The sequence below is a fragment of the Eurosta solidaginis genome, chromosome 1, assembly GCF_040869045.1.
Source record: "Eurosta solidaginis isolate ZX-2024a chromosome 1, ASM4086904v1, whole genome shotgun sequence".
In the NCBI taxonomy this organism is placed as follows: Eukaryota; Metazoa; Arthropoda; class Insecta; order Diptera; family Tephritidae; genus Eurosta; species Eurosta solidaginis.
Window position 1 is genome coordinate 229,371,224 of NC_090319.1, and position 15,568 is coordinate 229,386,791.

Sequence of the window (15,568 nt, forward strand, 5' to 3'; positions counted from 1 at the left end):
AAATTAAACATTCAGGCCATTCCCTCCCCACCCTCAAGTTCCATGAGGAGCTTGGGGTCGCCAGAGCCTCGTCTGTTAGTGAAACAGGATTCGCCCCGGATAGGTGAGGTTGACAATTGGGTTTGGAGAAGCTATATATTGCGCTGGCAACCTGAAGGGTTGCGCTACACAGCCCCTTGAATCTGGTACTTTAGTCGCCTCTTACGACAGGTATAGCTACCGTGGGTATATTCTGCCCCATAACCCGCTGGGGGATCCCCAACGGGCTTCATTGCGCCACGTAGCCAGGCCGCAAACCCAACTACACCGGGTACCCAAATGCTTACCCAGGGACGTCCAGTTTCAGGGCCATAACAGAAATTGCGTCCTGGCCTCTGTAGCGGCAGCCTGTGGATCAATGCAACATTGCAAAAGTCCGAACACCGCTGTATCTGTGCGTTAGCAGAAACGGAGTTACCCTTATGTGTGTCAGTAACGTGATTTAGATGTATGAATATGAATCTGTTTGTGTGGGTGAAATTACTTACTTACTTACTTAATTGGCGCTTAACCGTCTAAACGGTTATGGCCGTCCAACAAAGCGCGCCAGTCGATCCTTCGCTCCGCCAACCGGCGCCTATTGGTCACACCAAGGGAGTTTAAATCGTTTTCCACCTGGTCCTTCCAGCGGAGTGGGGGCCGCCCTCTACCTCTGCTTCCATAGGCGGGTTCCGAAAGAAACACTTTCTTGGCCGGAGCATCATCATTCATTCGCATAACATGGCCTAGCCAGCGCAACCGCTGCGTTTTAATTCGCTGGACTATGTTGATGTCTGCGTATAGCTCGTACAGCTCATCATTAAATCTTCTTCAGTACTCACCATCGCCAACGCGTAGAGGTCCATAAATATTTCGAAGAACTTTCCTCTCGAACACTCCCAAAGCCGCTTCATCTGCTGTTGTCATGGTCCATGCTTCTGCCCCATATAGCAGGACGGGTACGATAAGTGACTTGTAGAGTATGATTTTCGTTCGCCGAGAGAGGACTTTACTTTTCAATTGCCTACCTAGTCCAAAGTAGCATTTATTGGCAAGATTGATTCTTCGCTGGATTTCAGTGCTGATGTTGTTGCTAGTGTGGATGCTTGTCCCCAAATAAACGAAGTCTTTTACTATTTCCAAATTATGGCTGCCAACAGTAGCGTGGTTGCCAAGACGCGTATGCGCTGACTCTTTGCTGTGGGTGAAATTAGTATCGTGAAAGTTTGTGTCTGTCGTTTCCCGCCAAAATAGAATTGTGTGTATTGGTGCATTTCGTTCTTGAGTGAAAGGGGTGAGAAAGAAGGGCTTTCGATCTATGGGGTACGACCGCCAAACGATGACAGGGCATGTATCAGATGTAAAGTACATGCAAGTGAGTACAGAAGCTGCTTAAAAGTTTTAAAGTGCGAGTTTCGTTTTAACACAAGCAAAAAAAAAGTTTCGGTTTGCGGTTGTCGCTAACTGCATTATTGACCCGCTAGCCATCGGCACATGAAAAAATCCGTGACCTGTACCCTATTCAGGTGAGTTCAGTGAAACCCCCAATCCCCCGTCCGTGGTGCATGTGGACTAATAGTGAATATAAATGAAAAATGTTAAAAATGAAAATTTAACTCAAATAAAATTATATACCTAATAATATATATATAAAAATCGCGTGACGGACTTTTCCTTACGCCGGGGCATGCTTAGTCCGTGCAGGATCCCTATTGGAAGAGAGAAGAATCCCTATCGTCTCCTTTTAAAGAGAAAAATCCTGTTTGTTGCTTAAACGTTATAAACTCTATTCAAATCAATTGCAAAACTACCCTTAAAGTTACGGCGACGGAGGTGGGAGACCACCGTCAGTTCTACCCCGATGGGGTTGGGAAAACCCCCACCGGGACTACGCTTAAACTAAAATCTCAACCTATTCGTAAAGAAAGCGGAGGTGGAGAACCACCACTTCCTTCCAGTTGGTGGAGTTTGTAAAATCCCCACCGAGTATAAAACTTAAAGATACCCTACTCTTACTGAAGGTTGCGTAGGTGGAAAAACCACCACAATCCCTCTAACGATGGGGTTGGAAAAACACCCAAAGTTACTAAAATAAAGAACTCGTGAGATGGAAAAATCCCAGGAGTCCTATTCACCGCTAAACAAGGCGTTAGCAGGCTACTATACCTAGCTGGCTACTACTCAAATTCGTAAAATTTGTCGCCCTTTTATACTTGTCCACGCGCAGGTGGACAGTTATCCTGCAAGAATAAATCTTACTTATTATATGTATTTACTTAAGGTATCCTACGTTTAACGGTATTATTCTACCCGTATATTCGATTATTTACTTGCATATAAGTATTCATTTCTAAATTGCATAAGTAGTGTAACGAATTTGCTGCAAATTCCTCTTATTTGCCCTTTTGCTAGGTTCGTATCGCTAAACTGTTGAATAAATAACTCCAATATTGAATAATGGAAAAATGGCCTTTATTAAAATACTTCACAATAACACTCAAACTGTCCAACGAATAGCTTAATAACCAAACTGATAGCTCAAATGAAACTCCACTATTGGCCGCCAGATCGCGTGCTTAATCAATAACTGATTGATTGCTCAACTCAAACTGAATTACAGCGCCTCTTCATCTGTTGCCTTTTATACCCTTTGGTTTCCTCGTTCGCATTTTTCCAGAATGTACTAGCATTGTCCATGAGCTCTCAAACTTCTCAGCTATAACTAAAATTGCACAATTTTATACATCTTTTAGGCGCTTCCAGAATCTACTAGTCCAGTAGCTCTCAAACTTCTCAGATATATGCATGTGTTTGCGCATTGACTCTCCGCTGCTCGTATTCGTACATGGTACATATGTGTAGACGCAATTATTTATTCGTTTATGTAGATACATAAAGATTGAATTATTGATGTGAATGTTTGTAGTTTACAGTCTCTCGCGCGCACATAGGCGTATAAGTAAATGCATCTGCGTGTGACATCTCTCTGGGCTGCCTTATATATGTGTATACTTGATTTGATTATTAACGTAAATACTGCTTGGCATGGCCTTAACATCGCCTTAGTGATGGGATAACTTAGTGATGCTAATATCCGTGACACTGCCCTCCACCTAAGTCTGATCGTCCCGATCAGACAAATCTCTCGATCTAAACGTTGCCAGCCTTTCCAAATGGACCACTTTCATTTTGGTTCGTGGTTTACCGATGGTTTGTATGCGGTACACTACATCGTTGATCCGTTTTACAACTTTGTATGGGCCTTCCCAATTACACTGCAATTTCGGGGACAAACCTTTTTTACGTTGTGGGTTGTATAACAGCACCAATTCTCCTTCCTGAAACCTTCTGAATTAATTGCTTTATCATATCTGGCTTTCATCTTGTCACTCATAATCTTTGTTCGTTGCCATCAGATCATGTATTTCTCTTAGCTCTTCTTCCAAATCACTAGTGGATTTCCTGACATTTCTCTCCGCATTGGCATCTATCCCAAACTTCAAATCAGCTGGCAGTCTAAGGTCATTGCCAAAAATTACTTTTGCAGGGGTTTGGCCCGTTGTCTCATGCACTGCTGATCGGTAAGCCATCAAGAATAATGGTATGCGGGTATCCCATTCTTTATGGTACTTGTCTACTACTTTCCTTAAGTGCTCCTCCAATGTTCTAATGAATCGTTCTACCATACCATCGGATTGAGGATGCAATGCAGTTGTCCGTGTTTTTCGAATGCCCAATGACTTACACATTTCCTGGAACACAGCTGATTCGAAATTCCTGCCTTGGTCAGAATGTAACTCCATTGGTACACCATACCTTGCAACCCATTCGTTTTTAACCACTTCTGCTACTGTTTCTGCTTCTTGGTTTGGGATTGGGTATACCTCTGGCCATTTACTGAAATAATCCATAACCACCAGTACGTATTTGTTTCCGCGGTTGCTAGTAGGAAATGGACCTGCGACATCCATGGCGAACCTTTCAAATGGCGCACCTGAGTTATATTGCTTCATCTGGCCATGACTTCGTGTTCTGGGCCCTTTCGCTCTGCTGCAAACCTCGCAGTTCGCAATCCACTCAGTCACCGGCTGACGGCAACCAACCCAATAGAATCTCTGTTTAATCTTCTCGAGCGTCTTCGTGATTCCAAGATGACCTCCGCTTGGACCATTATGCAGCTCGCTGAGCACGTCAGGAATCCTCTTTCTGGGAACAACTATCAGTTTATTCTTGTATTTACCATCCTCACTCTCCCATACTCGATGAAGGCAACCGGATATCAATTCTAAACTGTTCCACTGTGCCCAATATGACTTCGCAATGGGACTCTCTGCTGACATCTCTTCTCTGTCTTTCATTTCGTTCGAGCCCTTGCATAACACGTGACAGATCTGCATCTTCTAGCTGGCACTCTCTTAGCTGTTCCTTGTCCCATTCATCTGTACATGTTATATTCATTAGCCGGACATCTATAATGTCTTCTCTAGCCTCGGCTTTTGAACAGTGCTTGCATTCCAAACTACATGGTCTTCGTGACATTGCATCAGCATTTCCATGGGTACTACCTTTTCGATGCTCAATGGAAAAGTCGTAGCTTTGTAGTCGCTCGATCCACCGTGCCAATTGTCCTTCCGGATTACAGAACTGCAGAAGCCATTTCAACGCTGCGTGATCTGTCCTGACACGGAATCGATGGCCGTAGAGGTATTTGTGAAAATGTTTAAAGCACTCTACCAATGCCAACAGCTCTCTCCGCGTAACACAGTAGTTCCTCTCTGGTTTTCCAATCGAACGGCTGTAATATGCAACTACCTTCTCCTGTCCATCGACCAGTTGTGATAAAACGCCTCCTATAGCATATCCACTCGCATCTGTATCTAGAATAAATGTTGCTCCTGGAATCGGATATGCTAACATTGGGGCAGTGCATAAACGCTCCTTCAATGTTTGGAAAGCCACTTCTTGCTCCTTCTTCCATTCAAAAGCTTTGTTTTTTCTTGTAAGCTCATGGAGGCTATGGGCTACGCTGGAAAAATTTGGTACAAATCGCTGGTAATATGTGCACAGCCTAAGAAAACTTCTCAATTCATGTAGGTTCTGTGGTCTTGGCCAATCCTTTACTGCCTCTATCTTTTCATTCGCTGTACAGACACCTTCTGTAGTTACCTTGTGGCCCAAATAATTTACTTCCTTTTTAAACAGCGTACACTTTTTGGGACTTAACTTCAGACCAGCGCCAGCTATTCTCTGGAAAACTTCCTCCAAGTTCTTAAGATGTTCATCAAAACTCTTGCCCAATACGATGATGTCGTCCAGGTACACCAAGCATGTTTTCCAATGTAGTCCTTTCAGTACCTGGTCCATGAGTCTCTCAAAAGTAGCTGGTGCATTACAAAGTCCAAAAGGCATCACTGTAAATTGCCAAATACCATCACCGACACTGAAGGCTGTTTTCTCTTTATCTTCCTCCTTTACCTCAACTTGCCAGTAGCCGCTTTTCAAGTCCAGTGTGGAAAACCATTTCGTACCAGATAGCGAGTCCAGAGTGTCGTCAATTCTTGGCAACGGGTAGCTGTCCTTTTTCGTAACGTCATTCAACTTCCGGTAGTCCACGCAAAACCTCATTTTTCCATCCTTCTTCTTTACAAGTACTACCGGTGAGCTCCATGGACTAGCTGATGGTTCGATGATGCCGCTGTCACTCATTTCTTGTATGATTTGACTCACAACTTCCCGCTTCGCTAGTGGAACACTACGTGGAGCTTGACGGATCTGCCTCGCATCTCCAGTGTCAATTTGATGTTTCACAACATTGGTGCGGCCTGGTTTGGAACCATCTTGGTCAAATATGTTCGCGTATTTTATGAGCAGTTGTTTTGCCTTACTCTGATAGGCTTCCTCTAGCCCATGCGTCCATGCCGTGATATCATTTGAAAGATCAGTATTACTAGATGAAACGTGTTCCTGGAGTTGTTCACAGTTAATAACTACTTCGGCCTCTTGGCATCTTCCCAAAATAGCTCCTTTGGTCAAATTGAATGGTGACTTGAACTCATTTAGTACTCTTACCGGAATACGTCCATCTTGTTTTGTCATAGCCAAGGTTTTTCCTACAAGTATGTTCAGTGCTGATTTGTTTGCTGCTTCGAAAACCCACAATTTGTTTGTCCCAGAATCTCCATCAACCTTTGCCCAGATGACTGCTTCTGATTTTGGTGGTATTTGCTGACTCTCTTCCACCAGCACTCGTTTACTACTGTAGCCTCTCTCGTAGCCGAAATTAAGTGGCACATCCATGTTCTTATATCGCATCGTCTTGCTTTGCATGTCGATCTTGATGCCCTGGTCGATTAAGAAGTCCACTCCAATTATGATTTCATCAACAATACCTGCCACTATAAAATTGTGTAGTACCGTGACGTTCCCAATTGCTACTTCACATTCTACTTCTCCAATTACCTGGGTGTCTTCTCCAGTGGCTGTACGCAATATTGCTCCATGCAATGGTTGTTGTTGTTGTTGTTGTAGCAATGCTCGCCCCACCTAATAGCCGCGACCGATCACAAATTGTCATCAATATCCTCTAACGGGAGTCCAAGGAAACTTGCCGTTTCAACAGGGGTGGACCATAAGGAAAGGGGTGTTAGAGGCGTTGGTTCCACATTACAATTAAAGAGATGGTTGGTGTCATGTGGGGACACATTGCAAGCAGGGCATACATTTTGTATGTCGGGGTTGATTCTGGATAGGTAAGAGTTTAACCTGTTACAGTATCCAGAACGAAGTTGAGCAAGAGTGACACGCGTTTCCCTGGGGAGGATGCGTTCCTCTTCTGCGAGTTCTGGATATTTTTCTTCAAGTACTGGATTCACCGGGCAATTCCCGACATAAAGGTCCGACGCATGTCTATGGAGTTCACCAAGGACCTGCTTGTGTTTTTCCGCCTCATACGGCTGGGTTCTCAGGTGCCGTATTTCCTCAAAATGCTTACGGAGATGACTCCTTGGGCCCCTAGGCGGTGCTGGTTCGTCAATCAGATGTCTGTTGGGATGCCCAGGTTTCTGGGTATTCAACAGAAACTGTTTGGTCAGCATCTCATTTCTCTCCCTGATGGGGAGCATTCTCGCCTCATTATGCAGATGGTGTTCTGGGGACATAAGAAGACAGCCCGTGGCGATTCTGAGAGCAGTATTTTGGCAGGCCTGTAGTTTCTTCCAGTGGGTGGTTTTTAGGCTTGGCGACCATATGGGTGACGGGTAGCACGTAATCGGCTGGCTAATTGCTTTGTATGTGGTCAAGAGCGTTTCTTTATCTTTTCCCCAGGTACTGCCAGCAAGGGATTTGAGGATTTTATTACGGCTCTGAATTCTTGGAGCAATTGCGGTTGCGTGCGCACCAAAATGTAGATCCTGATCAAACGTCACACCCAAGATTTTGGGGTGTAGGACAGTCGGTAGCGTAGTGCCATCGACGTGGATGTTCAATATGGTCGACATTTGGGGCGTCCATGTTGTAAATAAGGTCGCGGAGGATTTAGTCGGTGACAATGCCAGGTTTCGCGAGGAGAAAAAACTGGAGAGATCAGGGAGATAGCCGTTTATTTTATTGCATAGCTCATCGATCTTTGGGCCTGGGCCTGTGGCCATTATTGTGCAGTCATCGGCGTAGGAAACGATTGTGACTCCTTCCGGTGGTGAAGGTAGCTTAGATATGTAGAAATTAAACAAAAGCGGGGATAGGACACCACCCTGTGGCACCCCTTGTTTAATTCTCCTTTGTTTTGATGTTTCGTTTCTGTATTGCACCGATGCCTGCCGACCACCCAGATAATTTGCGGTCCACCTTTTAAGACATGGGGGAAGGGTAGACCCTTCCAGGTCTTGCAGTAACGAGCCATGGTTGACCGTATCAAAAGCTTTTGATAGGTCTAACGCTACGAGTACTGTTCTATGGTGGGGATATTGATTCAAACCGTAATTTATCTGGGTGCTAATGACATTTAGCGCGGAGGTAGTGCTATGGAGTTTTCTGAAGCCATGCTGATGAGGGGCTAGTTGCAAATGTGCTTGGAAATAAGGGAGCAAAATGGCTTCAAGCGTCTTTGCCACTGGCGATAGGAGAGATATCGGACGATATGACTCACCTACGTTAGCTGGTTTCCCAGGCTTTAGTAGCGGGACCACCTTGGCCATTTTCCATTTCTCGGGTATGACAAAGGTGGAAAGAGACAGGTTGAAGACATGCGCCAAATATTTGAAACCCTCTTTCCCTAGGTTTTTAAGCATCGGCATGGCTATGCCGTCTGGGCCCACTGCTTTGGATGGTTTAGCGCTACCAATGGCGTCCTCAACCTCTCTAGCGGTGATGGTAATTGGTGACGCGCTGAGTTTGTGTTTATGTGCGTGTCTATTGGCTCTCCGTCTATCTTTGTCGACCGTAGGATGCATTATATATTGTCGGCAGAAAGCGCTCGCGCATTTTTTCGCATCCGAAAGCACCTTATCGCCAAAGGCGATGGAAACTTTGTCTTTGTGCTTAGTCGGATTCGATAGGGACTTTACGGTGGACCAAAGTTTACCCACACCGGTAGAGAGGTTACAACCTCTTAGGTGCTCTTCCCATTTCGCCCGCTTGTGTTCGTCCACAAGCAATCTGATGCGTTGGTTTATATCCCTTATTTGGGGGTCGCCTGGATCAAGCTGTCTTATAAGGTCGCGATCCCTCGCTAAGCTCGCAGCCTCCGCCGGGAAGTGGGGCCGGATTTCGGGAATTCTCCCGGCGGGAATGAAATGTGCCGAGGCGGATTCAATGACCTTACGGAAGGCACGCTCCCCTTGGCGGGCATCAGTCGGGATAGGGAGGGCAGCAAAGCTGCTGTCTGTTGCAGATTTATATTCTTCCCACTTTCCTTTTTTGAAGTTTATGAAAGTGCGTTTTTCGGTGACGATGAAGTCGGCGGTACGCTCGAACGAAATAAGTATGGGCAGGTGGTCGGATGCCAATGTTACCATCGGCTGCCAGTTGACGCAGTTTACGAGTTCTGCGCTCACGATTAAGATATCTGGCGAGCTATGACAGCTTCCTACCATACGTGTGGGGGCGTCTCCGTTTATTGTGCAGAACGTCGTTTCGCCTATTTGATCCGCCAACATCTCACCCCTACTGTCCGCCCGCAAGTTTGAATGCCATAGGTCGTGATGGGCATTGAAATCGCCTAAGATAATGCGATTGTTGCCAGCGAGTAAGGCCTCGATATTAGGGCGGTATCCACTGAGGCAACAGGTGACAGGAGGGATGTAGATGTTGATGATTTCTAGATTTGCATCGCCTGACCGGACAGATAGGCCTTGACGTTCTGCGGTCGACGCCAGGATCAAATATATGATATTGTACAGAGTGGTGTATAATAAACGCGAGGCCGCCTCTATTTCCGCTCTCGCGGTCTTTCCTGTGGACATTATAACCAGAGCAGGTCTGCAATGCAGATCTTGCTGTGAGTTTAGTCTCTTGAATCGCAGCAATGCGGATGTTGTGCCGCTTCATGAAATCGACTATCTCCGTAATCTTCCCAGTTAGTCCATTACAGTTGAACTGCAGAATTCTGAAGTGCATGAGGGGTGACGCCGCCACTCTAGGGGTAAGTGAGGGGTGACTACGCCTAGGTTGTGGAAGGCCAGGACGCAATTGCTGTTGTGGCCTTGGGACTGGGCGCCCTTGGGCAAGCATTGGGGTACCCGGATGATTTGGGTTTGCGACCTGGCAACATGGCGCGATGAAACCCGGCGAGGAGTTGCCGTCGCGGAGACCAGAACATCTAGGAAAGTGGCACCACCCAAGGCAGGAGCTGCATTGAGCGGATGTCGCAAACCTATATATTCTGTGCTGGCAGACGGTGCAAACGGAGGCAGGGACTAAGAGTCTGTTTCCCTGACCTGCACGATTGCTGCCAGAAAAGAGGGGGGGGGGGGGGGGGGGAGAAAAAGACGGGGGCAGGGGCTGATGCTCAGCATTGCTACCAGCTCTACTACGAAGGTAGTAGTTATGAGTGGTATCAGCTGTTTGTTTTGCGCGAGCAGCAGCGGGTACTTGTTGTGGCTTGCTGAGCAGCGAAGCTGCTGGAAGGTAGTGGGGATACGCTTAGGCGTAGACTACGGGACGCCCTTGGGCGTGAGCAGCAAGGAGCCACAAAAGATTTATAAAAGTTACGTGGACGTCGGGTTTTGGGATCAAGCCCAGAACAACCTGTCCGATGCAACCATCCCTTGCACGAGACACACTGAACAGAGTATGACCGTCCTAAAAAGATTCTTTTCTGGCAAATGCAGCAAAACCATTTCTCAGGACCGGGGTCAGGAGACGGACCCGGATTGGGTTCGATACCTTCCCGGAGTAAGAGAATATGTAGCAGTCCTGCTGCAAGGAGCTGCTGGGAGGATGACAATTTGTGGGAGGGACGAAACAAATTAAATGGGGTCACACTGAAATGACAGTCCTTGGTCGGGAAAAATCCCGAGTCGCTCCGGTACATAGAACCGACTGCCTTGGGAAGCGCAGACCATGCAATGGTCTTATCTTCTTGTTGACTAAATCCGCTCGAATGATGGAATGAGATGCACCCGTATCTACAGTCAGTAAACGTTCTTTTCCATCCACATGTCCTCCGACAGTAAGATTGCTCGACCTTCTTCCAATTTGTGAGATAGAGATTATGGGGAATTCAATTGAGGGAGTCAGCTGTCGCCCCTTGCTGCTGACTCGCTTTAGTTTAACGATTGATTTGTCTTGGAGATTTGCTCATCTCCTTCTGCTCTGCGTTTACGACCACCCACATTGTTGGAACTGTTAGGGTTGGTGTTGCAATAACGCGCAATATGCCCTGGCTTTCCACACTTAAAGCATTTGACTGCATCATTATTCTTCTGCTGCGTACCCTTCAATGCTTCCAAAATTGCGTCTACCCAGTCTGGCTTTTCCACTTCCACGCGATGAGCTTTGTACGCTGGCTTACTCAAAAGTGAGGCTGTTTCCTGAGTCAGTGCATGCGATACCGTTTCAGCAAACGTTAGTTTTGGATTCGCATATGTAGCCCGCTTCGTTTCCACATCTCGTATGCCATTTATGAAGCTCTGGATTTTTACCCTTTCAGTGTATTCCACGGGTGCGTCTGCATTTGCAAGATGAGTCAATCTTTCAATATCTGAAGCAAACTCCTGCAATGTCTCATTTGCTTTTTGGTAGCGGTTTTGCAACTCAATTTGGAATATCTGTTTCCTATGCTCGCTTCCGTAACGTCTCTCTAAAGCGCTCATCAATGTTTCGTAGTGGTTCCGCTCGTACTCTGGGATGGTCTGTAAGATTTCCGCGGCAGGCCCTTTCAGTGCCACGAACAGAGCTGCAACTTTATCTTCAGCATTCCATTGGTTCACTGCTGCGGTCTTCTCAAACTGTAGCTTAAAGACCTGAAAAGGAACAGAACCGTCAAAGGATGGTGTCTTTACCTTTGGATTACTCGCTGAAACAGCTGGGCGGTTTAGTTGTTACTGCTCCATACAACCTTTTAACGCTTCTATTTCGGCATCAATTTTGTCCTCGAGTTGTAAAATGTTTGCATCCTGCTCTTCCAGTTTCACAAAGAACTGCGATGATACCTGTTCCGAAATTTGTGCCGACATTTCAGATATACGTGCCTCTGGCGCTTCCAGTTGAGATGCCAAATATGTCTTCTGTTCTTCCAATTGTGTTTCCATCTTAGATGTTATCTGTGTCGACATTTCTGACATACGCGTTTCTTGTGCCTCAATCTTCTATGTTATACGGTTCTCCTGTGATTCCAGTTGAGATGTTATATCTGTCTTTTGCACTTCGAGCTGTGTTGACATATCGGTTGATATTTGTAACGACATTTGCTTCAGCACTGCTAGTATCGCGTTAGTGTCTACACTCGCCAATGGATTCGGAGTCTCTATCTTCTCTTCCAATTTAGTCGCTGGCTCTTCCACATCGGGATAAAAGACATACTCGTCCAAATCAATTCCTTCCAACTCCATTACCTCTCGTAGCCGTGCTTGAAGTTCGATCTTATTGCCGGTTGTATTCAATCCACGGCTCTCCAACTCCTTCAGTTGCTGGATCTTCAATTCACTGAACTTTGCCATGTCCTTGTAGTCCTCTGGAATTTATTCAACAATTCCTCTTCTGACACCAATTGTAACGAATTTGCTGCAAATTCCTCTTATTTGCCCTTTTGCTAGGTTCGTATCGCTAAACTGTTGAATAAATAACTCCAATATTGAATAATGGAAAAATGGCCTTTATTAAAATACTTCACAATAACACTCAAACTGTCCAACGAATAGCTTAATAACCAAACTGATAGCTCAAATGAAACTCCACTATTGGCCGCCAGATCGCGTGCTTAAACAATAACTGATTGATTGCTCAACTCAAACTGAATTACAGCGCCTCTTCATCTGTTGCCTTTTATACCCTTTGGTTTCCTCGTTCGCATTTTTCCAGAATGTACTAGCATTGTCCATGAGCTCTTAAACTTCTCAGCTATAACTAAAATTGCACAATTTTATACATCTTTTAGGCGCTTCCAGAATCTACTAGTCCAGTAGCTCTCAAACTTCTCAGATATATGCATGTGTTTGCGCATTGACTCTCCGCTGCTCGTATTCGTACATGGTACATATGTGTAGACGCAATTATTTATTCGTTTATGTAGATACATAAAGATTGAATTATTGATGGAATGTTTGTAGTTTACAGTCTCTCGCGCGCACATAGGCGTATAAGTAAATGCATCTGTGTGTGACATCTCTCTGGGCTGCCTTATATATGTGTATACTTGATTTGATTATTAACGTAAATACTGCTTGGCATGGCCTTAGTGATGGGATAACTTAGTGATGCTAATATCCGTGACAGTAGTAATTCCCCTTGGACTGCCCCTAGCATGCGAGTTCATTGGTACGCATCTCGAGTTAGTTAGCATAATTACTTTCAATTTCCCTCTGCTGCCTGCTTATTGTGTCTTGTTGCTGTCAACGAGTTGGTTGCCCTTCGTAAGTAACTTGCAAGTGTAATGCTTATGGCTGCCTAGTACCCATGCTGTGTTGTTGGTATACCGAGTGATGTCCTTCTAGTACATTGCATTTTTTTTTGTTTCCTCTTTGTGCGATGTGCGCCTTGACGGTTCGCTTCAATGCCTGCTGTGCTTGGTCGCAATTTCTTTGTATACATATGTTTGTACATTTTTGGTGCTCTTGCAGTGGCAGCTTATGTGTGTTGCTTATTGCGTTGCTGTATTCCCATCGTTATTTAGAATTCCAGCCGGCTATGGGATATCTATGAAAATTATAATGTTCAGCCAAAATATTTACCGTATGCGGGCTGAGACAATTATTTATAATTCAGTTTTATATGTTTTACATGCTATATGTACTGATATAAATTCATTGTCATATACATTAGGGTGTTTCGAAAAATGATATAATTTATAATTCCAATATGAATTATACATGCTCAAATAAGTTGTGACAAATATTTATAGGTTCAAATGTGTGGGCTCCAAAGCCAGTGGATTTGGGTCCTCACAATCGAATGGATAAAATTAAGTAAAATAAATAAAACCAAATGAATAAATAAAATGACATAAACAGGTAAAGTGAAATAAATATACAAAAGCAAGTAAATAAAAAAATTAACATAACTAGATAAACTTCAATAAATATAATAAGTTCACATGCACCCTAATGTATCCTTTCATTGCTAACATGACCCTAGTCCCTAAAATTTTGCCTCTTTGTACCTCTAGGTTGCAGCGCAAAAGTTTAAAACTTGCCACGCAAGCCACCATCATTTAGTGCTTACACACAGTTACAAATACACACAAAAGCGGGGTAGTATTTATTCGCAAGAAGCCTGCCACATTTGCACCACCATCGAGAGTCACAAACATACACAAAAGTGGGGTAGAAATGAATATACCAAGGGCAGAGGAAACATACAGGAGGAGCATCCTGACGCTCCTGTTCCGACACGCCATAATTGGAGCATAGCTGCGGATAGAAACACTAATTGGTGGAGAAGAGCAAAAGCAAGGAGAAAGGCAAAAGGGAGCAGCAGAACTGTACATGCGCCGCTGCCGGAGTTTATATTTGTTTTTTTTTTCCTTTTTTTTGATATTTCATTTGGATCTTTCTTGAACTTATCAGGGATTTTTCGTTAATCTTATTTCCTATCGCGCTACATTGAATCTGTTTAATTTGATTTTTTAATTTTAGCTTTTTTATGGTTGTTTTAAATTTAAGTTAATTCTTGTTTTTATCGGATTTCATTTTTGAACTTTTTTAGTTGTATTAACTTATTTTATTTTGAAATTTGTAAAATTGTTAGCATTTCCAATTTTGCGTTCCGTTTCCTTACCCCTTCTAATTGGTTTTCTATCTTTTCAATATTTTACTTGCCATTTATTTGCCTATTATTTCCTCACCTTACCTTTTTTTTATCTTTCCACACTTAATCCTTTTTTCGGTCTCCCTTGTTCGCTTAAATTTCAAATCCAAATTTCATTTTTTGCTTATTCTTGGCTTCATCTGCTTTCCTATTCCCCATTAGCGCATTTTTCTATCTTCTTTGTCACTTTTTTGTTGCTCTAGGTTTTTGTGCGCTTTTATTTTTTTTCATAAGGCTATTAGGATTGTTTTTAGTTTACCCTCAGTTTAATTTTTTTACATATTAGTTAAATTTCCGATTTCAATTTATATTTCGTTGTTGCACAAAATTTTGTATTTTTATTATTTAATATTTTATTTTTTTTTTTTACTTTTTATCTTTCACTCTAACGCGTATAAATTCTTTGATCCGGGCCGCAACCGCATGCCCGAATAAGTTTTTAATCTTTCATTATCACCTTTGTTTTCAATGAACTAGGTTGTATTTTTCTTGTATTTCGTTAGTTTTTTGAAATATAGTTTACGCACTTACACCAGTACTGAAGCCGTATTAGGAGGGAGTGCGACAAAAAATTGAAGATAAAATACAAGAAAAAATACACGAAAATAAAGTAGTGTCATATAGGTATTAATAATATCTTACGAGCTAAGTGCTATGTAAGGCTTTTCTATTGTATAATGTAAGAGTATCTTTTTTAAACACAGGCTGGAAAAAAAACTCTGAATGGAAATATGCTTCCAAGCAGAAGAGATGTGTTAAGCTATTTATTTTATTTGATTCGTGATGAACATAAAACGGCAAATGAAAGCATTCCTATTATGTCCAATAGATTGATTGAGGTATATACGAAATTCGGAATTCCGACCAAAAGAAAAGATGGAATAGAGAAAATGAGTAAAAGGCGTTTAAATCAATACAACAAAATTATTAAATTGAAATGTGGTAAGGCAAAAAAAACATTTTACTGACTCTCTGGACGTGTTATTTGACATATCTCATGCAAATGCCATTAAAAAAAAGTTTGAAAAAATGCGGCTTGCTTATTTATTAAACGATGTATAGTTTTTGCAATTCTCTATTTTTTAAATAT

At 43.4% G+C, this 15,568-nt stretch overlaps 1 protein-coding gene across 10 annotated transcripts in view; it reads left to right on the forward strand.

Annotated features, from left to right (window-relative positions):
- Keap1 (kelch like ECH associated protein 1) overlaps positions 1–15,568 on the forward strand; it is a 557,804-nt gene that overhangs the window by 122,633 nt on the left and 419,603 nt on the right. The window lies entirely within an intron of this gene.